This window comes from Tamandua tetradactyla, chromosome 6 (genome assembly GCF_023851605.1).
Source record: "Tamandua tetradactyla isolate mTamTet1 chromosome 6, mTamTet1.pri, whole genome shotgun sequence".
In the NCBI taxonomy this organism is placed as follows: Eukaryota; Metazoa; Chordata; class Mammalia; order Pilosa; family Myrmecophagidae; genus Tamandua; species Tamandua tetradactyla.
In genome coordinates, this window is record NC_135332.1 from 159,476,538 (window position 1) to 159,502,634 (window position 26,097).

Below are 26,097 nucleotides of genomic sequence, written 5' to 3' on the forward strand. Positions count from 1 at the left end.
AAATGGTAGCTCCAACAGTCATGGAGAAAGTGGGTAGGTCTACCTACTTGGAAACAATTGGGGCAATTTCTTCAATAACAAGCTCTTGATTATATGAAGCATTCCTCCTAACAAAAATTGAAATAATGTAACAACCATTAAATTGCCAAGGACAAAATTTCTAACTTGAAATATTTTTTTCCTTTCTTTAATACATCTCTAATCCCTAATCCTTAGACATAAATATAGCGCTCGATTTACAATTCCTTGACTGCTTTACCTTTTGCTTAGAAATGTAAATGATTGAAACGTTTAACCCTACAATGATACTATTAAGAAATTAAGTCACAGAATCAATTGGCAGGACTAGCAGAGTCCCCAGAATGTGGTAGTGTGTTTACAAATCATTCTGAGACACAAAAAATGCTACCGACTGTTAGAATGAAATGGAGGTCAGGCACGAGAAGAATCAAGACTTCATATTACAAGAAATGCAATTTTTAAATGCTTCAAAAAGCACCAAAAAACACAAATTATTAGCATTTCTGTACAGTAAGATCAATGGTTTTAAATATGCTACTTTGGAGGCAGAAAAATGGAGATTTTAAGAAATTTGAATTAAACTCATGCTGATCAGAATTAGGATATTTATTTAATTGTGCAAAATTGTGAGGATGTGTAACTGTTTACATACAAGAAAGCTAATAATTATCAGAAGTATATGTCTTTCTGATAACTGCATAGTTGTTCATATGTGACCTTGAAAAATTACCTTGCCTCTCTGTGCCTCAGTTCCTCATCTGTAAATTAAATGATAATACTATCTATAACATAGGATAGCTGTGAATATCAGTGGAGATAACATATGGAGAACAACTTCTGTCACATTGTAAGTCTTTTATAGGTGTTTATTGATATTAACAATGTTATTATTCATTATATTACTATGCACCATGTATTCAGCACGTTATTGAACAGTTCATTTGTGAGTCTCTGTTTAAATTCTGATAATGCAATGGCAAACAAAATAGCCAAAATTCTCACTCTCGTGGAGCTATTATTCTGTGATGAGGCTAAATTTCCATTTAAAATCTACACCGAAACCATTCCACATATAGGTAGACAGCCACCCTTCTAACGAAGCAACTCCTTAGAAACAAATTTATGTGTTCAGTGATGAATGAGCACAAGCTACCCCTGTAGACCACAAATAAATGTTACAGAACTTCTCAGTAGGGGTACGCCAGTAAAGAGTTAGCATCTGGCTCTTTAAGGAAAAAAAGTGAGAAAAGAAAAACCTCTGGTTTATAGCATTAACCAATTCCCAGGGTATAAATACTCCCACTTTAGCTGATTTCAGTCTGCCAAGGTGAAACCACTGAATGTGGAGATAGGAAACGATGGCCAGTAGCCCACCATTGCATATCATTTACAAAACAGAGATCCAATATATGAAAATATTCCCAAGAAATTATAGTAAACCACAGTAAAATAATTAAAATCTGATGAATTTTCAGTAATTACAACCTTGCTTCTTATTATTAAGATTATTATATAGAACGTGTGGTTATAGCATTGAATTTTTAGTAGTAGCTGTTTTTAACAACCAGTTCACAAAATCTCTGATATTTTAACAATTAGCTCTTATAAAGGTCAGCTCCAGCATCACACAATTCCTCAGCCACAATTCTACTTAAATATAGTTATCTGGCTTCTATTATTTTATTCTATAACATGATTGAGTGAAGTAGATAGCTGAAATTTCAGAGACTTCATCTGAAGTTGAATAATACCATTTAACATTTGAACACTGACCTGAGGAATTAGATAAGGAATATGGTTTTATTGCCTTTAACTACTTAGGTTTGTATATTCCTATACATATTACAAAGCATATTAATAATCACTCTGTCAAGTGAGTCTCAGAACAATTCTACAAGGTGTTATCCACACTTTATAGGTAGGAAAATTATCTCAGACCTTCTTAAGTGACTTCCTTAAGATTTAATAATTAGGAAGACAAGAAAGTGCTCGTAGGGATTTTCTTGAAGAAGCCTAGAGCAGGGGTCAACAAACCTTTGCTGCAAAAGGCCTGCCAGATGTCACTGTATTAGGCATTGCTGACCATAGGCCTCTGGGGCCGAACTCAACTTCGCTATTGTAGCACAGAAGCATTCATTGCCACGGAAGTGTTCCAATAAAACTTTGTTTACAAATGCGGTCGTCTTCCTTACGGGCTTCGTCGTCTTCCTGACGGGCTACCGCTTGGGGGCAACTCTCTAACCACTAAGGGTTTATTCAGAGCTCTGTACTGGGGTTCTAAGGTAACGCCGAGACTCAGCAGCAAGCTGCTGAGGGACCCAAAAGACTTGAGCCGAAGACCAAATGTTGGCACAAAGCTTCTTTATTGTTACATAGTAAGAGCTTAAGTGCTCGGGGGCTCAAGAGCTAAAAGGACCCCGAAGCTTAGTGAGCTTCGGGTTTTATACAGTTAGGGGAGGGGTGGAGTTAGGACATGGGCTCCAGGGGAGGGTAGCCAATCACATACGCATGGGGTGTGGTTTTGTGGTGGGCTACGGAAATGGGCGGTCTACAACAAGAGAGGGGGAGGACAGTAAGTTAGATTGCAGGTGTGGAGAGAATGTTAAGAGAAATATTGTTTAAATTTCTAAAGATGGCTAGGCTCCAGTTCCCATAAATACGCCACAACAAAAACAGGCAGCAGGTCATATTTGACCCCAGGGCTGGGTCACGGTTTGTTGACACTTGTTCTAGAAGGAAGTGCTTGGACTTTTAAGTCCGACAGAGCTGGAATATTTCAGATCCACCATTCAACCTCTGGGTGATTTTAGGTAAGTTCTTTAACCTCCCTCAGCCTCCCCTTTCTCATAAAGACAATTAAACCTACTTCACCAAGATACTGTGAGAATTAAATTAGGTAATACCTGTTAAGCACCTAACACCTTACCTGGCCCATTGTAAGTAACCGCTGAATGTTGATAGCTTCCTCTTCTTTCCAATCCCTGATATCATTGCATTTTTCTTGAAAAAGATCTGATAATAATCCCCCATACTCTACATTTATACATATTTATATATTCACTAAAATTTTGACTCAGTTTCCCTCCTCATCACTTCTTTTCTCTTTTTTTTTCCCTCTCTCCCTCCATAGTTGTTTCAAAAACAAAGTTCATATCATTTACTTTGCCTTTCTGTTATAGAATCTCTTTCTGGGAGCACACAAAATCCAAGATGAATACATGTAATTCACATTGATCATTATAGTAAAACATAAGGGCTTTATGTGATTTTCTAATTAACTAATTTCTCACACACAATATTCAAAATTATAAACAAATGATTATGTTTTGGTACTTAACGCTAAATTGAATGCATGCCAAATAAAACAGCAGTCTGCCACTGTCTGACATGTTATAGACGCTCTCAGATATTACTTCAAGACGATGCCAAAATCAGAAATCCATTTCTTTTTGATCATTCATAAAATGAATTGTTTTCGAGTTGTATGGGCTGGGATATGTTTTACTGTAAGTGACAAAAACCTAACTCAAACTATGTTAGACAATTAACAAAATCTATTGGCTCATTTAACTGAAAAATGCTGAGAGGGTATCAGAATTGGTTAGAAACTACAGCTTTAAAAAATAAAATTTTCTGTTGCTCTCCTCTGTTTTCTGTGCATTCACCCCTTCTTTATGCTGCCTTCCTCTTGACACCCAATGCCTACCTTTTCTTATGGCTCCATTCTCCCATGTTCACATCCAACCTTAGAGAACTTAGAGAGAAAGCTGATTTTTAAAAATTATCTGAGAGTTTTTGGGAATGTTCTTACTGAGTAACATGGAGCAAGTCTTTTATATCGAGGTGGCTGAAATTAGGTCCTGTGGTTGTCCTGGAATCAATAAATATCCTACAGCTGATATACTACATGCCTCAATCTCTAAAGCTGGGAGTATGGTCAGCTTTTCCCAGAGCTCATAGGCAGCTCCAGATAGGGAAGCTAGTTGGAAGAAAATTGAGAGAGTTACTGAAGCACTCAGAAAGAATATTGCAAAACATTACTATCTCTGTCAGAGTTCAAACATAGAAGTAGAAATAGCGATTATATGTGCAGATAGATGATTAATTGATAGAGAGATACAGGAATTATATCTATACATGTAGATAAATGGGGGGGGGAGGCTTACTACAAGGGATTTGCTTGTGTGGTTGTGAGTACTAGCTTAGAAGAATGAATATCCATAGGACAAGTAAGAAAGAAAAAATCATCATGAGTCTAGAACCTTATGAGTACAGGAAGGTTGGAGTCTCTAAACGCAGGGAAGGTCTGAGTCTTCTTTTTCAAAGGACCAGCTGATTAGGTCAAGTTGATCTCTCTTCATAAATTAAAATCAACTCTTTAGGGACTGTAATTATATCTACAAAACTACTTTGTAATCTCACCTAAATCCATGCTTAATCAATCTGTAGTGTAGATTGGACTGTAGTTCTACCTAGCCAGTTGAAATATCAAAAAGCCAGCCATTAGTGTTTCTGAGACTTGTTAGTTTTCTACATCAATAAATATTATTTTAGCTGGACAAATTACCACCTAGGTAAAAGACTGTATTTCCCAACCTCTCTTGCATCAATGTGTGGCTATATAAATAGTTTCTAGCTAATGCAAAATAAGTGGGAGTACTGTATAAGATTTCTGGAATGTCACCTTAAAGAGGAGTAAATTTTTTCATATGACTTTAGACTTTCCTGCTGCTTGGAATTTTGATGTGATGGCCAGAGTTCAAGCAGCCTCTTGGGCAATGAGGGCATATGGTAAAGATGGTGAGAAAAAATGATAGAAAGTACAAAGATTCATGACACCAGTGTACTGCCAGACCAGCTCTTGACAGACACCTTTGATATGAGATAGAACTCAATTTCTATGTGGTGAACTCTCTATTATTTGGAATTTATGCTGTATTCAGTCAACATAAACTCCAAATAATGCCAGGAGAAAATCAAACATTTACTAAACTCTTTTAAAATTGAAACAACCTTTCTAGTATTTTGTTGAAACAATATTCTTTCTCCAATGGAGAGGAATAATTAATGAGCACTTTTGACTTTTACATTTAAAAATAAGACATTTTTCAGTTTTGCAGGTTGGAATAAAGTCTAAAATACAAGGGACAAAATGACATGATATTTATAAGGCTGATATGTTAGGTTGCATCTAAAAGCAGGAAGGGCACTGATATGATTGCTCTAATTGAAAGGGTAGATTTATGTATGATTAGGTTAATCCAATCAAAGTAAGAAGTTCAAATGATTCTGCACAGCAAAGAGCTCTGCTGTACCAGAGTCCATAATATTGTAATCTTACTGAGACAAAATCCAGGCTCTTTAACAAAAATTATTTGGCTAACTATACTTAAAAAAGAAAAAATACAGCTTTTAATACAATATTACCACAGGAAAAGGGATCAAGTCCTTTCTGGTTTTATCTTCAAAGTCTTCTTTAAACTTCCACTGCATATCCAGAAAATGAGAGCACTGAAATCAAATAAAATGCAGCCAAACAAGAGAATATATCGAAGAAATGAAGAAAAAAAAAGAAGAAGAAAGTCTTTTCTTTAGCCCGCTACCCCTCAAGTGTCACCAAATTTCTCAGGTCTCTGAGTTGTGCTTTCATTTCAACAATACAATAAAACATTGTAATTTTCCTTCTTTATTCCCATTTAAATTTATGGAAATCATGAAGATCTGGTTTCATTAAAATTAGTTAATTGCAGTCCAGTACTGGTTAATTTTGTTTAGTTTTTTTTGAAGTTTTGATTTTCTGTGGCTTACATAAAATAAAGGGCTTTATTTACTCATGTTTTGGCAAATTTCTGTGAATCACTCCAACTTCTGGATCATGGTTCAATTGGTCAATGTCATTCTCTATGACAAAGGGAAACAAAATGACTCAATGTGAAACTAATGAAACTTGTAGAAGATTTATCGTATTTTTATGTTAAAATAAAGTATGACTTCAAACCAAAAAGAATCACTGGAAACCAGTAGCCATTCAAAAAAGTCTTTAGAAAGTTTTATGCTTCAATAAGGAACATCTCACAGGAGGTTCCACCAGAATGGAGACTAGGCCAAACTAGTTAATCAATGTCCTCACCCTGGCAATTAAAATCACTAACCAGTTGACAATGTATCCTACTGACGTGCTCAGAATCTCCTGCTGTCTATTAAGTTGTCTTAGTTGTTTTATTTTTTTATTTCTTAGCAAACTCTCTTACTTGAACCTGAAGAAAAAAAAAAACTTTTGTATAAAAATCACTGTACAAACGCTTTCTGAGGTATGCTGTCATAGAAAAATGTGTGCACATCTTGTAATAGGGCTTTTCTTGTCTTCTATTCAGAGAAGAAATTAAGAATACACTCTTCTTTTAAACCACAAGTCACCACAGGCAAGATCTAGAAAATATCATTCCAACTCAAGATGAATCAATCCACAGCCTTCTACTACGACTTGCATTCATCCTATAAAAAATGGTTAATAAACTGTTAGTTCTATATCCCAGATGGTGCTACGATTTTTGGCTCCTAACAAGATAGTGGTTTTTAATTGGCCTTTGAGTGAAGCTGAATTTTTTATTGAATGAGTTGACCTTCTCACTAGCATCTGTGGCTTTGTGTGGCTCGAAGTCTGAAGATAACTTTTTTTGGCTAGACCAGGCTAATTGTTCCTTAATGTGGAAAAGAAAAATTGCAATTTATTTTATTGGAATATACTTAAACTGGCAATAACTCTATTCTTGAAGGATACAGAATGCATATCGCTGTGCATTTCTGGCAATGAAAAAATGGCTAAGTATAAAACAAACAAATATCACACACACACAAGCAAACTAACGAGATAAAAATGTCACAAACATCTAGATTCATCCCCAACATGTAAAGAGCTTAGAAATCATTATCCTGAAGGTACAATAAAAAAGACCTGGACAAACTAAAAAATCAATCACTTTTCTTACCTTCATTGGAGAACTGAGGTTGCAGGAGAAATAGGCGCATCCAGAGAGATGCAGCAAACAAATCTGCTCGTACAATTGTGACAAATTGTGGAAGATTGAATACAGAATAGATTGAGGGTGAGCAGCTCCTGGGAACCACAGTCTCGGGGGGAGGGCGGTGCTATTCATTGGTTTTCCCTCCAGGATCCCCACAAGATTCTCATGGTAAAGATCTGAGGAATCTGCCCTGGTGGCTTTGGGAAGGGCAAGGGTTGAGCATCCTTATGAAATAACACCCAGTGTCTTCTCCATTCTCTAGGCGTAGGCCCCAGGAGAAAAGGCTTAGTCATGAATTTATTGCAGCAGGGGGAAGGGTATTTCTTTCAATCCTCCCCCTAAAGCCTTCAAGTCTCACCTAGGAATTTAATCACATCTGCAAAACCAAAAAAGGGTGGGGGACACAGTCAACAACTTTTAGGACTTCGAGGAAACAGCCTGGGACTCCTGCTGCCAGGGCAGGGAGGAGGGGACAGGAGGGGAAAATCTATCCCACTGGACCAGCTGTTACAAAGGTCATAACTCTTAAAATAAGGCCCACTTAAAAGTTAGAATGTCCCTCCCACACACACACTTGATCACCACATCAACAGCACTGCAGAGCTCTAAGGTACAGTCAAATATAAGGGACCAGCTCCTGGGTCCACGTGAGTTGAAAACTTTATAATTGAGAGTTGGAGATACATACAACTGATTGACATACATTCACACCCACACAAGCGGGCACAACACACAGGGCCAGACTCTAGAGAATGAAAAACTCTATTCACTGCCAAAGTGGATCTAAAAGAAGTTTTGCTTTGCCTGAACTCTCAGTAGGGAAAAAAAAAAAAAATATATATATATATATATACACTCACACATATATATATATGTATATATATATATATATATATATATATATATATACGCACACACTCACATACATACAGAAATTTAAAAGCACATTCATGTGAGTCATATGGTTGGGGGTTTAATTAAGCTCTTTCCATCATGCGGGAACCATGTACTCAAAATTTAAGAAAGAGCTCTATAAAAGGGCAGTGATAGTGATAGGCAGAGGATACTGGCAGAGCTACTGAAAAAAAAAAGTCTCTGGAAGAAAGTTCCCACAACCTAGATCATAGTATATGCTTATTCTCTTTCTCTCTGTCTCTCTCCATTTCTCTCTCTCTCTCTCTTTTCTTTCTCTCCACTCCATATCTCTCTTATACACAATTCCACTTTGGATGAGTTTATAGTCAAATATTGCAAACTACATAAGGATATATCCATTAATAGTGAAAGTCACAAGATAAAACAGCAGAATTGTAATTGCAATAATAGAACAATTTGATCAGCAAAGCAGGTTTATTTACATCAATAAAGAAAAAAAAGCGTGAGAAACAATATGCAAATTAGAAAAAAAGATAGAAACCAGAACTTGAAATATAGAAAAAAAAAAGACATAAATGCAAAGCATATGGCTAAATTAAACAGATTTGACACAGTCTAAAAGGAGTGAGTAAATTGGAAGATAAAACTGAAAAAAACAACACAATTGCTATAAAGAGGGAGAAAAAAGAAGTTAAAATATGCACTGGATAGAATGAAAAGAGCCAACATACATCCAAAAGCAAGGATATAGAGGAAGAAAATAAAGCACCATAAGAAAAAAGAATGACTAAAGACTTTCTAGAACTTATAAATGTTCCAAATATCAACTTCCAAAACACCATGTCTCAAAAAACATGTTAAATAAGAATGATGGTACAATTAGACACATCAGAATAAATCTACAGAAATTTAAATAAAATAAAACATTTTTTTTGCAAATTCTGAGTTTCTTCCTGGTAAGATTTTCTTCAACTAGAAGAACTTCCTGTATTTTTTCACAAATTTTCTCACCTTTTACTTGTCAGAAATATTTTCCACGGTGCTTTAACTTTAGAAAGACGTTTTCACTGGATATACAACTTTATCTTGACTTTTGTTTTCTTTGAACAGCTAAAAGATGCCATTTCATTGTGTTCTGGCATGGATTTTTCAGAAGAGAACCAAGTGGTTAATTTTCATTTGATCTCTTTTACACTAATGCATCCTTTTCCTCGGACTGATTCACAATTTTCTCTATTTACTGAAATTTTGACACTTTGATTATGTTTTGCCTTTGTGATGTTCTTTGGTTCATTGTGCTTCTATTTCATTGAACTTCAATCTCTGGCTTTGCAGGTTTTATCAATTTTAGAAAAAATCTTGGCCGTTATCTTTCAAGATATCTTTTTCTTGGACTCTGTTTCAGTTTTCTGGCTGCCGAAGAAATATCAAGCAATGGGTTGGCTCAAACAACAGGGATATATTGGCTTAAGGTTTTGAGGCTTAGAACTACAAAATGAAGGCACCATCAAGGTGATAGTCTCCCAGAAAGCTTGACATTTTAGGGCTGGCTGTCAGCAAGCTTCAGTCCTTAGCTCTTTTGTCACATGAAAATGCACACGGTGGCCTCTCCTGGCTTCTTGGTTCTATTGACTTCCAGTTTTTGGTTGCCCTGTGGCTTGCAGTCCCTGGGTTTGTATTTCATTTGGCTTATAGAGGATTGAGTAATAGGATTAAAACCCATCCTCATTTAGTTGGGTCACAGCTTAACTGAAGTAATGCTATCAAAAAGCCCTATTTACAAGGGTTCACACCCCCTGAACAGATTAAGTTTAAGAAAATGTTTTTCTGGAGTATATGGCTCCCTACCTCCACAATTATGTGGTCAACTGCTTGATATTTTCCCAAAGGTCAATGAGTCTCTGACATTTTCAATTTTATCTGTTTGCCTTTGCTTTGTTTACTTTGCTTCCTTTTCTGTTATTTGAGCTTCTGCTTGGGTATTTTCTATTGCTATGTCTTTATATTCTTTGTTGTTTTGTTCTTTAGTGTCTAATCTGCTGTTAAACCCATCAAGTGGAGTTATTTCAGATATTACATTTTTCCTTTCTGTTAGTTCCATTTGTTTCTCTTAACATATTCTGCTTTCTCATTATTATCATATTTCCTTTTAAATCTTTGAACATAGCTGTAGGAGCTGTTTTAAACTATATCTGTCATTTTTTTGCCTCTTTTTATTAATGAAATAGAATTTTCTCCCAGTTAGGGGTCACATTTTCCCAACTCTTCAAATATCTAGTAATTTTGAATTGTATAGTAGATGCTTTGAATTGTATGTTGTTAAAGATGGATTTTATTGTTTTCCTTTAAAGAGTGTTGGGATTTATTCTGGCAGTCAATAAAATTACCTGTGGATTAACTTAATCCTTTTTAGGTTTAATATGTTTGTTAAATTGGGTCTAGGATAGTCTTTATTTCTAGAACTCCTGCTAAGATGTGAAGTCTCTCGAATGCCTGGAGGTTCAAACAGGCCTCTTCATCCTCGCTGGTTAAAAACGAAATGCTTTAAAATAATTTGTGATCTCTGGGGATTTTAAATTACATTCTATATATCCACAGTTTAGTTTTCAGGCCATATTCAAGGGACAGCAGATTTTTGGAGCTAATTCTCTATCTATTTCCTTCATGTTTGATTTCCTGCCACACAAATTCTAGTCTCCTCAGATATCTCCAATTTGTGTGTCCTCACCTCAGTGAGCCTGCATCTTCTAGTCAGGATTTCTCTTATTGTGCCATGGTCAGAAAGTTCCTCTGGGTCTCAGCCACAGCACAGAGCTCATCAGGTAGCCTCCCCTCTTCTCAGGGCCCCAGGCCTGTGCTGCATTCTGCTCCATATTTGAAAACAGTTGTTCAAAGGATCTTTTATTGTGAATCCACATGTGATTGATTTTAAAATATGTTTTCTTTTGCTGTAAGGTGGGGCTGCTAACAACCCGAGATCGATTTCTTTTTCTTCTAGGATCCCTATTCTAATACAGACGGTTCCTTTACATTGTCAGGATTTGTTTTCTGCTTATGGCATTTTTTTGGTCCTTTGGCCTCAGAGAATCTTTTCTTTTTAGTATGTTTACTGCTAACTATTTTGGCATTTTGAGCTCAGCTTTTTTTCTCTCCTGTCCACCCCTCCCCGCCCACCCCACTTTAGGGAGTATATGTGGGTGGTCTTAGGCGATTTCCCTTACTCCCAAAAAGTACAAAGGTACAATAAAAAAGTATTTTATGCTTTATTTTTATGCTGAATTTTAGGATTCAGTTGTTTGTAACAGAATGATCTTTCAGATTATTTTATTTACTCTGTTGCTGGATGTGAAAGTCTTCTGAATTTTCATTTTTTACTATTATTGTAAGTCAATATATAGATATTATGTTTACCATTATATTTATATTTGTGTTTTTTAAGCCATGCTGCTCCATTGTTTCCATTTTTCTCCTCACTTTCTGTCTCCTATTGCATTAAACATAATGCTTCTTTTATTCTCTTTTGTTTCCTCTGAAAGTGTGGACATATACATGTGATTTCTACTATCTGAAAGAATACGCTCACATTTTTATCCTGCCTTCATGACTCAAAAAAGTCTAAAATTAATCACTATCTCTACTCTTCTCAATCTCTGATTATAATTGGCCATCAGCCTCTAAAATTTCCCTCCTGTTTTATATGCTATTTTTTTCTTATTTTACCTTTTAAATAAACCAAATTATGTATACTGTTTTTATACTGTGATTCTTTTATTTCCCAAAATCCTATGAATTTTTATGCATGCTACTACTTCTTGAATTCCCTTTATTTCTTATAGTTTTATTACCTTTTCTCTGAATTAAATGCTTTAGGATTTTTCACAAAGAGTTTGTGAATGAAAAACTCTCTTTGTTGGGTTATATCTTTAATTTACTCATAATTTGTCATTATAATTTGGGTAGATGTAGAATTCTTAGTTCACAGTTATTTTACCTTAGCACTTTGAAAAGTACTTAGCACTTTTGGGGGAGTATTTGTTGCTGCCTTGAAAAATGTTTCAGTCTATAGAGATATTCTTTGGTGCACTGGGAATGGTAGGTATACTTACACATATGAAAGATTTCTATCCTTTATGATGTTTAAAATATCTTTAAAAAAACAACAAACAAGCATACAATGCTGTGAAGCTTACAACACATGTAGAAGGAAAATGCACCACAAAAACAGGACCAAACAGTAGTTAGGAAAGAGAAAGGAAAGGACAATGTGCTGTGGTTATGACATTAGACGTGAAGGGCTATGTTATTCAAAGGCAGACTGTGCTAAGAAAATAATGCACACAGGAAACCCTAGAGCCCACTATTAAAATGAGATAGATATATTTTAAAAGGTAGAGTGAACAAGCCAATAAAGGATGCTGGATAGAATATATGAAAAAAAAAAAAAAAGAAAATCTAACCCAAAAACTGTCCAGAAAGATCAGGGGTAGTGGTGGCAAAAAGAGATAGGTCAAATAAAAAATTGACATGATGATCAATGAATCAAACAATAACAATAATAACGTTAAATATTTATCATCTAAACACTCCAATTACAGATAGAGATTATAAGATTGAATAAAAAAGCAAAAAAAAAACACTGCTATGTAATATTTAAGAAATATACTTTAAATATCAAAGCATAGGTAAGTTAAAAGTATAAATATGGAAATAAGATATATCATACAATAATCACAGGAAAGATGGAATGCTGATAATAACATTAGACTTCAGGACAGAATTATTATGAGAGGTAAGAAAAGGATACCTGCTCCTTAACAATATAATAATCAATTCATAAAAATATAAATTTATTTTAACACTCACCTCTCCAGTAATTAGTATTAAGAAGACAGAAAATGAGGAAGGCTACAGAAGAAAATGAGGAAGGCTATAGAAGATATAAATAATGCTACCGCCCAAATTGATTTAGATGATAGTTAACAACAACTGCTCCAGAAGAGAAGGAAACATATTCATTTCAAATGTTCTTGGGACATTCAATTAGAGAGACTATATGCTACATTAAAAAAAAGAAATTAAACTTAAAAGATTGAAATTACACAGAGTGTGTCCTTTGACCACGGTGGCATTAAATTATAAATCATAATTTATAAGTTATCTAAAAAGTCTTCTAAATATTTGGAAGTTAGACAAAACTCATTTAATAAACCCTTGGGTTAATAAAACAACCGTACGAGAAATTAGGAAAATTTTCAACTAAATATAAAGCACAACATATTAATATTTGTGGGATGCAACTAAAGCAGTGATTAAAGAGAAATAAATGGCATTCAGTATTAATATTAGAAAAGAAAAATAGTGTAAAGCCATGTTTAAATCTCCGACTCAGAAGCTTAGAAATAAATTATACTAAAACTTAAGAAAATGGAAGATAAAAATATATAAAAAAAATTAAATAGAAAGCAAACAAAAGAAAGAATCAATGAAATCTATATAGAAATCTTCATAAAGATCAATAAAATCTACAAAACAGAAAGGAGACTCAATTTACCATTTCAGAAATGAATAAAGGACATCATTTCAGATCCTGCAAATATTCAAAGGCAAATTAGGACTTTCATTAATTGCTTTTTACCACTAAATCTGAAAACATAACTCAAAAGGATATATTCCACAAAAGACACAAATTGGCAATATCATCTTAAGAAGAAATCGACTGTTCAAATATAATTACATTTTTTAAAATAACTGAACTTAAATAAAAAACCTACCTGGGGTGGTAAACCAGTGGCTCAGTGGCAGACTTCTCGCCTGCTACGCCGGATACCTATGTTTGAATCCTGGAGCCTGCCCATGCCAAAAAAGAAAAAGAAAACCTACCTGCATAGAAAAATCCAGGCTTTCTGCTGAAATGTTTCAAACACTTAGGGAAGGAGAAACACCCAAGCGAAATAAAATCATCAAAATATAGAGGAGAAGGGACACTTGACAAGTTATTCTCTGAGATCAGCAGTATAATGACACCAAAAAAAGGAAAAGTCACATTAGTGAAAAGGACTAATTCCTCCAAGGAGTTTAAAAAATGATGAAATAGCAAACGTTTAATAGGATAAATATTTAATATCAACTAGAAGTCATTGCTTTAAAAACCCTCTGACAGAATTGATTAAAGAACAATTCAAATTATGACAAATAATATTAATAAATAGAAGGAGAACAGAACTGCAGAAACATAGCAAAGATTAAAGAAAAGATATTTGGAAATATGTAATATGGATAAGTTTGAAAACTTATAATAAGTGGATAGGTACTAACATAGCTTAACTTTAAAACAGTCAATGAAAAATAGAAAGTTAAATTATAATTTAATAATGAATCAAATCACTAGCCAGAAATTCCTCTAATAGTAAATTCCAAACTTATGTGGGTTTTATCAAATATTCATGTTATAGGTCATTTAAATCTTATAAAATAGTCTAGGTAGTATAATAAATGGGCTTCCAACCACTTTATAAAGTCAGTATAACCTTAATATCAAAACAAGTTATAGATAATATGAGAAAGGAATATTTCTGAACAATCTCCATCTTGAACATCTTGCAAAAATATTAAAGTGTGAGTAAATGAATTCTGTGAACCATTTAAAAATTGGTACTACAGTTATTTTCTGAATTAGACTTAAATTAGAAAGGAATAAAAGAGATTTGTCATATTTGTATATATGTAGAATAAGTATTATTAAAAATAATAGTTCTCAGACTGAAGCAGAGTTACAGACTAATTCCAATCAAAGGCCAATAGATATTTTTAAGAAATTTGGTAATCCGATTTTAATTGTTTGGAAACTTATATGGAAAAGTAAATTGCCCCACTTCTGCTAATGATAAGAAATGGGTTGACATTTGCCTACCAGAAGCCAAACTATGAAACCATGGTTTAAAACTATAGGAATTAAGAAAATTTGACATTAATTCAAGGATGAAAACTTAAACAAAGCACAGAATAAAGAGTTAGAAACAGAACCAAGCATAAATGAAAATTATATTTGCTGAAGTGACATTGTAGATCACTAGAGAATGGAAAAGAGATAAACAGATGATAGGATTTGTTATCCAAAAGAACAAAAAAGAAATGAAATTCTTATTCTTAACTCACACCATATATAAAAATCCATTTGTAGTGGATTAGATATTTACGCATGCAAGATAATCTTTAAAACCCTTATTAAAAAAAAAGAAAAAATATTTTTGGGCATTGTTTTCAGACAAAAGTTTATAAATAACATACATAAAAAAATTAGCTATTAAAGAAAAGATTGATAGGCCTCCTTGTTTGCTGAAGACAACGCCTACTGCCCAGGTCCCAGTGTCACAATATTTCCTCCAAAAATATACTGAACAGCAGATTAAAAAAAAAAATACCTAAAACACACTTCCTGAAATATTTCTGTCTTTCACTAAGGCACATAGAGAGATGGAAGAAACATCACTCCCACTCTTACAAAGAAAAAAAGAAAAAAATGGAATTAAACTCAAATTTAAAACTTTGTTTTGAACCCATTGGAAAACTAAGGTCACAAATCAACCAATTGTCCCAAAATCTAAGGAAAAGCAAGTGCCTGCAAAAGGAGAGAAGATGTAACCTCACCTTCACCCATAGTGGATGCCATAAGACACTAGAAGAAGGGTTTGGCCAGAAGAATTCATGGACTGGTGAAATATGGTGAAGTGTCTAGGGCCTCTTAAATTGGGGAGTCTGCACGTATTTGCAGATTCTTTCCCAATGCACTCCACTGAAAATACCAGAAAAACAGGAGAACTAAGAAAACCCATTGTAATGCATACCTGGGGGGTGATGTTGAGGAGGTGGAATAGCTAGCTACCTTACCAAAAAAAGCATGAAATTCTATCTGTCTCCTTGCCCTTCATCTCCCCTACAGAACAAAAGCTTTTGTCTGTGGAAGAAGGGTATCAAGTACAACTACTCTTATGGTACAGGTGAAACCCAACAGAGCTAGGGAAAATGAACAGGAAAAAAATCCTACTCCTGGAGGAGGAAAAAGAATATACTCTAGTCTACACCAGGACTACAGCAAAGAGAGGGCAGAAGAACTGAGAAGACCTCACACCCAAGACCCAAGGTCATAGTGTATACTAGAAATGGGAAAATGAGTAAATATATTGTGGATAATAAGAGTCAGTTTTCTCAATGGAAAAAAAAGTTACATAACATTAAAGCAATCAGAGGTTTCAGTACAAACTCATTGTTTTATAGGTAGATAGATAGATAGATAGATAGATAGATAGATAGATAGATAGATAGAAGTAGGTACAGGGTTGTGTCTACATGTGATGTGCATGCATATGTGTACATATATTTATCTTTTAGTTTTTGAGAAGACCTAAAAGTAATGACACCCCAGAAACAATGATCCCATTTAGCACCCAGATTTTGTTTACTAAGTACCATTTTCCAATAAAAGAAACCAAGGCTCCATTTTAAATTGGCTGGTTACACATCTGGGGCAGAGAAAATACAAGTTGAGCTTGTAGTACCAGGAAGTAAGAAATAGCTCAAAATATGGTAGAGCTTGTTGAAAAGCTACTAGAGCCAATTTGAAGACGTTCCTAAAAGACAACTATCAGACAATTTGAACATCAAATAATGATAGTAATGAATTGTAATCCATAAAATAAAGAAAATATGCTTGAGTTACTACTGAGATAAATGTGTAAAAAATATGTAAATGAAGAAAAAAAGACAAATATTCTTTCAGTAGGATTCCAATTTATAAATGTGAAAGTAATAATGGAAATAGAAAACCAGCATTTGACAAACACTACAGTAATATTTCTTGCAGGCAAGAGTCATTGGTAGGGGTTAAAATTAGTGAGTAGAATGTGGTGAGAAACAAATTAACTGAATTGGATGAGAAAAATAGTAATGAGATAATTGGCAGAATTTGAATAAATTGTGTAATTATTTAATATTATATTCATATTAATTTTCTGGTTCCAATAACTATACTAGGATATTAAGATGGTAATATTTGGGAAAGCTAGTGAAAATATATGGAAACTATTTTTTTTGCCAGTCTAAAGTTATGTCAAAATAAAAAGCCTTTTTAAAACTTTGATAAATTCAGCTATGATGAAATTAAGGGTTCTTCCTCCTCAGCTGGACACAAAAATAAAGTTGAAATGCAATCTACACACCAGGAAATTATATCTATATACTATCAACAAAAGACTGGCATGAAAATTGCTAAGAAAAATTTTAAATACCATGGAAAAATGAAACCTACACAGATAGATACAGTTGAACTGGTAATATTCTAATTCTAATTTGGGTGCTGTTCATAGCCATTCATTTTATTATCATGTTTGGAACATTATATAAATATATACATATAGATAGATACAATATTTTATGAAACAAATGTAATATGAATATATGAAACATTGTATATGGTTTTATGCATTTATCAAATATTTCACAATACATGTTCAGAAGATATTTTCAGACTGAGATTATAACGTCCAATTTTGTGCTATTTATAAAGAGAGGAATCTAAAACATATTGTGATAGGAGGTGTGCTGGTTTGAAAGGAAGTATGCCCCCCTAAGAAAAGCCATGTTTTAATATAAATCCCATTTCATAAAGGTAGAATAATCCCTATTCAATGCTGTATGTTTGAAACTGTAATGAGATGTGACTTAGTCAAGAATGGTTGTTAAACTGGATTAAGGGACAACATGTCTCCACCCATTTGGGTGGGTATTGATTGATTTATTGGAGTCCTATAAAGGAGGAAACACTTTGGAGAGAGAGATTCAGAGAGAGCAGAGAATGTTGCAGCACCACGAAGCAGAGAGTCCATGAGCCAGCAACCTTAGTAGGTGAAGAAGGAAAATACCTCCCGGGGAGCTTCATGAAACCAGAAGCGAGGAGAGAAAGCTAGTAGATGACTCTGTGTTCGCCATGTGCCCTTCCAGCCGAGAGAGAAGCCCTGACTGTGTTCGCCAGGTGCCTTCTCACTTGAGAGAGAAACCCTGAACTTCATCGGCCTTCTTGAACCAAGGTATCTTTCCCTGGATGCCTTTGATTGGACATTTCTATAGACTTGTTTTAATTGGGGCATTTTCTCAGCCTTAAACTGTAAACTAGCAACTCATTAAATTCCCCTTGTTAAAAGCCGTTCCGTTTCTGGTATATTGCATTCCCGCAGCTAGCAAACTAGAACAGGAGGGTTGAAAGTAAAGGAATTAAACCAATACACTTGTCAATTACTAACCCAAAGTAACATCACATATTTTTACAGACACATGTCAAAAATATAGGTGTAAATGCAACAAAAATTATTAGGGTTGAAGAGGGTCATTCTTAACAGAGAAGAAATCCATCTGAAAGATATAAAATTTATGAGTGTCTAAGAACCTATAAAATAAGTCTATATTTTGAAAGCTCTAACCACTAGAATAGTATGCAACTATTAGAATGACTTATAATGAGTATAAAATTCTTTAAATGCTCACAATATTAGGCTAAGAGAAAAACTTTATATTCAAGAATATACTGGGATTACATTCATGCAAATGTAAAGCTAATGTAAGGAAAATATTAGAAGGAAAGGGGAATTCACCAATAAGTGACTTTTTCCTTCTTTTTAATTTTTTTTTGCATTTTTCAAGTTTTAGTTGTACTTATGAAAAAGTCATTGCATTGCACTCATACAATCAATACTTATTGAATGTCTAGTAGGCATTGGAGAAGAAAAAAACATATGACCAAATTTCTCCTTAGTTGGAGGTTACAGACTAGTCCATGAAACAAACAACATCAAAATAACAATGAAAAAATACTAGGTAATATACATGTCAAAATACATGTCAAATACTTAGTATGAATAAGTATACGCCATTCAAAAGGAATTAATAAAACAGGCTGAAGAAAGAGGCAGGGGAAGTTTAATTGAAGGGCTGAAAATACAGCAGTATAATACTTGGATAAAATGAAGGGAAAATAATTTCCTAGTAAAGTCTTTTAATACATACTATTGGATCAACATTCCATCAAATTATGAGCACTTTGAAGAAAGCCTCACTAAGTACTGTATCTAGGATTCTCCTTTCCTGACCTATAAGGGGCTCATGATCTGTCCCCACATGATCTGTCCTCTCTCCAATTCAGTTGAGTTTGGGTGGGCTTTTTTTTAAGTATTTGTTTAGGATATTGTGGCTCTTTCAAGTTGTTGGACTAAGGTGGAATAAGTCACTGAGTATATTCAAAATCATCATCATCTTCATCATCATCTTCATCATCATCATCATCATCTTCATCATCATCATCTTCATCATATCATCATCTTCATCATCACCATCATCATCATCTTCATCATGATCATCATCATCTTCCTGCTAGAACAAAATCTCCAGGAGGCCAAGACTTGGTCTGTCCCTGGAATCTTACACATAGTATGTATTTAGTAAGTATTCATTGAGTAAGTGAATAAATGAAGGCAGAAAAGAGAACAAAATTTTAAGTTTTGTGTCCAGTGCCATGTTAATAAAATTACTTTAAAATCCCCAAGGAAAAATAAACAAAAGGAAATATGTTGATTAAAGAACAAAACGTACAGCAAATGGTCATTTTTGGTAAAAAGATATCATTTCAATATTGATTTAATTAAAATACAACTCTTCCTTTAAATTTAACAGAAGCCATTATGTCAACCCACGGATGGTACAAAAAAGTTAAAATGAATGTTTTTAAAAATTGTATACATTCCTACAATTTGAGAAATTAATTATTGTTCCAAAAATACATTATAATTTTTGCAATTATTATTGGGGAGAAAATGATATAATTTATCTTATTTTAATAGATTTATAATTATCATTTAATATATTTTTAAGTCATCTAATTCCACATTCTGTCATAAGCTATGGCAACCTAATTCCTGATATACGAAAATATAACCTAGTTTTAAATATGCTCAGGAATTAAAATGTCACATATACCTTTAAGAAGTCACCTTGATATACAGGCTAGAGCTCAAAATTTCTTTAGAACTTTTTTGTAATTCCATAATAGCATTAACTTAATTTTAAAAAGTGAATTTTAAAGCAAGTTCCATAGAGATTTTTAAACAGTTTTATTTCTCAAGGACTATTGTAGTTACCCTTTTTCATATTTACCTATTGTGCAAGCCATTTTCCAATTTTAACTGGTATTTTGCACCTGCAAAAGATAAGCATGCATGGAAAGTAGGAGGAGAATTCAGCTGACAGGATTCAAAATAGAGTTCTCAGTTGTGGAGAATTTTGTTGATGGAGAGAGCTGGAATCTTCCCCTTCTGGTCAGCAAAGCAAATTAGGATGGTGTTGAAATAAATCTGTCTTGTCATCTCCCTGGCAGGACACCTCTTGATAGGGCCTTCTGTTCCTCGCATTTCTTGGCAGCCTTTTCCTTTGGGATGTCTGGAAATAATGGGACTTTCAAGACTAAATAATGGAGCCTGGCAGAGCTTCTGTAGTTTTTACTTAAGGATCTAAATCATATGTTCACATCAGGTCCTTTAGAATAAACTTGAAGCACATGAATCGAAGCTTGAAATGCAAGTGATTTGCAATAGAATTCGGGGTTGTCGTTTTTTTTTTTTTTTTAGCTCCTCCTGAGATTGCAATTTCATCCAGAAAACAAAGGATTGCAGTATTTTGCTAAATTTATCCTGTTAACTTTTAAGTATATGATGATCCACAGCTCAGGTAAGAAAAGGTAAAATATACAGAGAGACCCATCATTGGAACTAGATGCATGGTTTTTAAATGTGGTGAGGTTGTGGATCTGCCTGTATTTATTTGGTTTTTCTCCAAATCCTCACAGTATTGATCTTAGGAGGACTCTCTCTGACTTGAGAGAACACTATACCTTTTCCTACAGAAAGACTCCTGCGTGCAATTCTGCAGGTCAAAGAACAAAACAGGAACAAGTTTTGTATTTTTCAGTGTCATTATGATTCATGTAATAGCCCCAAATTTATGTTCCCTGAGAGCTCAACCCTTTGAAGAAAAAGTTTATAGAACCCTACATGAGGCCTAGGTTTTATGCTGGTGTTTTTTTGTTTTAGCTATTTTTTTCAACATTTTTAAATTGTGAAACATAACATATATACAAAAAAGCACTAAATTTCCAAGTATATTTTAACAAGTAGTTATAGAACACATTTTTAAATTTGGTATGGATTAGAGTTCCAAGGTTTTTCGCTTTTTTCTTCTAGCCACTCCAAGATGCTAGAAACCAACAGAAATATCAATATAATGATTCAGCAGTCATTCTCATTTGTTGAATCCTATCTTTTCGTTATACTCTTCCTTCTCTTTAAATAAAATATATACATAAAAGTAATAAATTTCAAAGTACATCACAACAATTAGTTGTAGAGCAGATTTCAGAGTCTGGTATGGGTTACAATTCCATAATAATATGTTTTACTTCTAGCTGTTCTAAGATACTGGAGGCTAAAAGAAATACCAGTATAATGATTCAGCACTCATGTTCATTAGTTAAACCCAATCTTCTAACTCCACCATCAACTTTGATCTTTCTCCCTCTCTTCAGGCATATTTGGGCTATGCCTGTTTTAACTTTTTCATGTAGGAAGGGATTGTTGATAATATGACATAGGGGGATGGAAGCACCTGATGCTCTGGAAGGGCTGGCTCTTCTGTATTTCAGGACTTATCTGGTCCAGGGACACATTTGGAGGTTGTAGGTTTTGGAGAGTTACCCTAATGCACGGAACCTTTGTAAAATCTTATTATAAAGCTCTAGGTATTCTTTAGGATTGGAAGGAATGGTTTTGGTTGGGGTTTGGCAAGTTATGATAGATATATGCTGGGGTTTTTTTGCAACTGATTTAAGTAATTCCATTTTGGCAAGCACTGGGAAGACCTCATTCAAGGATTGTTGTTGTTGGTTTCAGCTTTGCATGCAGTTCAGGTGATGTAGATGTCCAAACCATCAGAAAATAGAACTTTTTACAGATCTTCCATGGATAACTGCATTTCCAATCCTAACTTCCACTGAGAAGGCTGACAGGATCCATGACAGCCACGCCCTTCATAGGAAACGGTTATTCAGTTAATATCTCACACTGAGCCCTGTTCTCTGGAGACTTACTTCCTGTAAGCTCCAGGCGGTTCCTCATGGAGCCACTTCTAGCTCTAGTCTCAGAGCAAGCTATCTGGATAGGCTCAGAATTTTGTCCGATGGTTTCCTTGTGCATAACATTTCAAACCTCAGTTTATCAGTTTCCTCTCTCATTTCACTTTAAGTTGCAAGGAGAAAACAGACTGTGTTCTTAGCTTGGAAATCTCCAAGTTCATTACTTTGAAATTCTTCTACCTTCCATCCAACAACAGAACACAAATTTTGTCACTTAATAATAAGGATCCCCTTGCTTCCAATTTCCAATAACACATTCATCATTTCCTTTTAAAGCCTCGCCAGAAGTACCTTCAACATCCATATTTCTACCAACATTCTGCTCATGATGAATTATGTATTATCTAATATGAAACAAACTTTCCCTACAGTTCTCAATCATTTTTAAGCCATCACAATTCCTCCAGCCTCTACCCATTACCCAATTCCAAAGCCATTTCAACTTTTTTTTAGGTATTTCCAATAGCAGCATGGCACTTTCTGATACCAAAAGCTGTTTTAATCTCTGAGTTACTAAAACAAATTCCATACGATGGATTAGGTTTAACAACAGGAATTTATTGCTGTGATTTCAGAGGATAGAGGCTTGCTTCCTCCTGGGTAAGTATCTTCTGACTGGTTAACAATCTTTTGGGTTCCTTGGCTCTTCTGTGCCATGGAAATGCACCTGGTGGCATCTCCTCTCTTTCTCAGGTTCCACGGGCTTCCAGTTTCTGGCTACTCCCCTTGGCTCCTCTCCTAGCCTTCTCTATGAAGCCTCCAGCCGTGGGATTAGAACCCATCTTGAGTCAGGTGGGCCACATCTTTACTGACATAACCTCATCAAGACGCCCTATTTACAATGAGTTGACACCCACAAGAATGGATTAAGATTAGGAACATGTTTTTCTGGGGTATATAATCCAACCCTCTCAGCAAGTAAAAGGGAGAGAAATGAGAGAAACATAGAGGTAAGGTGTTGGTACTTGTAAAGAATAGCATGAGCAGCATTAAATGACAATATCTGTTTTCTGTGAACACATTTTAAAATAATCTTCCTTTTTAGAAGCAAATTTTAGAAGCATAGATTTTCCTGCAAGGCTTTCAGTTTACTTTGAAAGAAAGACTTTATAGTACTTTTGATTCTATTCCTGTATACTGGCGATTTCCTGTGTGGGTTTAGAAAAATTACTTGCTGCTTGGTATGTTGCTTATTGGGGTGTTTTTATTTCTCAGAATGACTATAACAGTTAATTCTATATTCGAAGAGACATATCGCGTATATGTTGGTAATTTTTTTTTTTTTTTTTTGCAACAAAGGTAAAAACCTACTTTCTGGATGGCTAAGAGCTCAGACTTGCTCAGCACAACCTTTTCTGGCATGGCCTCATCAACCTCGCTGCAAACTCTGTTCAAAAGGGCCACCTTTGACAAATGCTGAGCTTGGTCACAGTCCCTACAGGATTCTACACATAATTTCAATGAGGAAGAGAGGAAGCGATAAATGTTCACATTGTCAGGAACATTCATGTACATGTGTAAGCCATCTAAAAACTTCATGCACACACGTATGCACACACTTTTTCCTCAGGGTCAATGGTTCTGTCTCAGCTCCTAACATCAAGTGCCCTGGACAGACGAAGCATCAGATGTGTTTCTTCTGCGAGGCTACACATTCTCATGCCCTCCACCCAGATCTCATACATGTGCTCTAGTTTGCTGCTGCCTCTTTACAGGGCAATTTGACAAAATGCACATACGTCTATGTTTTTAAATTACAATGGTTTATATGTTGACCCTGACTTACCTGCTTTTGGTATTTATCCTAAGGATATGATATGGTGCACCATGGTAAAACAGATTTAAAAAACTTATTGCACGATATCTTAACAGAAAAACAAAAATAGAAATAACTAAATAACATAGTGACTTGTATGAATCTATAATACATCAGTTGAAAATCAGCTTATATATACTGATACAGAAATACTGCCACACTATACTGGTACAGAGTTCATTTAGTAAAACATCAAATATTTATTGAGCACCTACTATGTTCGAGGTACTTTTCTAAGTCCTGGGGACAGAGTAGTAAATAAAACAAAGCTCCAGTCTTCTAGGAGGAAGATAGGGACATATAATAATAAAAAAAAGAAAGAAATACATCATGTGATACTAAGGGCTCTTGAGAATCATAAGCAGCTTGAGAAAAATGGGCAAAAAATCAGGGCAAGCCATAGTCCAATAATTTTCCTTTGGAGAGGCTTAGTTCTATGTAATTATCACTCAGGGATTCATATCAATGGAATGTTGAGCCACTTTTTAAAGCAGCAAAGAAGGAGAATGCAGAATCACAGACAGGCTCTTATAGGTTTCCCCATGTTACTTCCATTCACATTCCACTGACCAAAGCATATCTCATGGCCGTACCTAATTCCAAGGTAGAAAGGAAATTCAATCCTCCCCTCAAACTGTGCAAGAACAGAAGGGAGAATCCAAAATACAGGAGAGCAGAACTAATGTCCATAGGTTTATGGAACAGAGAGGCCATCAAGTCCTTTCTGATAAGGTGGCATTGGAGCAGAGGTGAAGAAAATGAGAGCATTAGATCTATGGACATCTGAGAGATCTTTCTGATCAGATGAGAGAGCAAAGCATAGATCTGAGGGAAACATGCCTGGCACATTTTGGGATAGCAAGGAGGCTGGGCTGATTTAGTGAACAAAGGAGATAATGAAAAAGATATAAAAACAATGCATAGAAGTAACAGAGGGCCTGGCCTTAGAGAGTTTTGTGGGCTATTTGCCATAAGGACTTGCTTTAACTCTGAGAGAGATAAGATAAAAGCAAGAGAATGACAGGATCTGTCCTCTGTTCCTAAAAGATCATTCTTTCTGTCATGAGGAGAGCAGGCTGGGGCAGGGGCAAAGGTGGAAAAAAGAAGACAAATTAGGATGCTGTGGCAATATCAAGCAAGAGATGAAGGTAGCTTGAGATCAAATGACAGTAGGAGAGGACAAAAAGTGGTCATCTTTTGCCTATATTTTAAGATACTACACAGTGTGGGGTAAAAAGCGCAAAAACAAGCTGATAAATAGCATATGAAGTATGATAACATGGCAATGACTGTCACTAGGAATCCAGGGGTGGACTGGGGTTGGGGATGGAATCACGTCTCCCATGCTCAAGTATACATGCTCAAGTCCTAATCTGGGTTCCAGTGGGTCTGAACCCATTTGTAACTCAGCCCTTTGAAGATATTATTAGACAAGGTGTGGACTCATTTGTTAATAGGAGGGTTGAAGGTCCTATTTAGATGTTGCTTAAGTGGATCAGAATAAGCTTTGATCTATATGACAGAGTCTTTATAAGGTAGAGGAAATTCAGACTCAGTCAGAAGAAGCCAAACGACAGCAGAAATCAGAGGAGCGAAGGATCACCATGTAACAAAGGATTGCTGGAAAGCTACAAACTTCAGGAGAAAGTAAGCCCTCCCAACACATTGATGTTAGATTCTAGCCTCCAAAACCATGAGACAAACTCCTGTTGACAAACTCTTATTCTTTAAGTTATCCCATTATGTGGTATTTGTCATAGTATGGCAGCCCTTGCAAACTACCACAAGAGAGAAAGGAGACTTTTATTTTTACTTTACATTTTTCTATAAAAGTGAACTTTTCTTTTTTGTCATAGGCAGTCATTATTTTTAATAACCAATAGTAAATAAACTAGAAAATGTGACCATTGAATAGAATGCAGTGCAAAACAAATCATTTCAAAGATACTATATATAAGTATAGGCTAGAATATAAACAAATATATTCAAATTACATGCATATAAGTATTCTCAGTGAAAAAGAAGAGTGCATTCAGATTGCAAAGATCTTTGTCATAAAATATCTAATTGAATCCTCACTACAATCCACACAAAGCTATGTGAAATGTATTCCTTAGAACATTGATTCATTC

General features: G+C 34.8%; 1 long non-coding RNA gene across 3 annotated transcripts; it reads left to right on the forward strand.

Annotated features, from left to right (window-relative positions):
• Positions 1 to 2,223: 2,223 nt before the first annotated feature.
• LOC143686458 (uncharacterized) lies at positions 2,224 to 24,903 on the forward strand. Of its 3 annotated transcripts, none has more exons than XR_013177169.1 (4): positions 2,224 to 2,303; positions 2,654 to 2,831; positions 22,843 to 22,941; positions 23,449 to 24,903. It is a non-coding gene; the product is annotated as an uncharacterized LOC143686458 (long non-coding RNA). The 3 variants fall into 3 exon arrangements; XR_013177168.1 differs by having other exon boundaries at positions 2,236 to 2,448; XR_013177167.1 differs by lacking the exon at positions 2,224 to 2,303 and having other exon boundaries at positions 2,461 to 2,831.
• Positions 24,904 to 26,097: the final 1,194 nt, after the last annotated feature.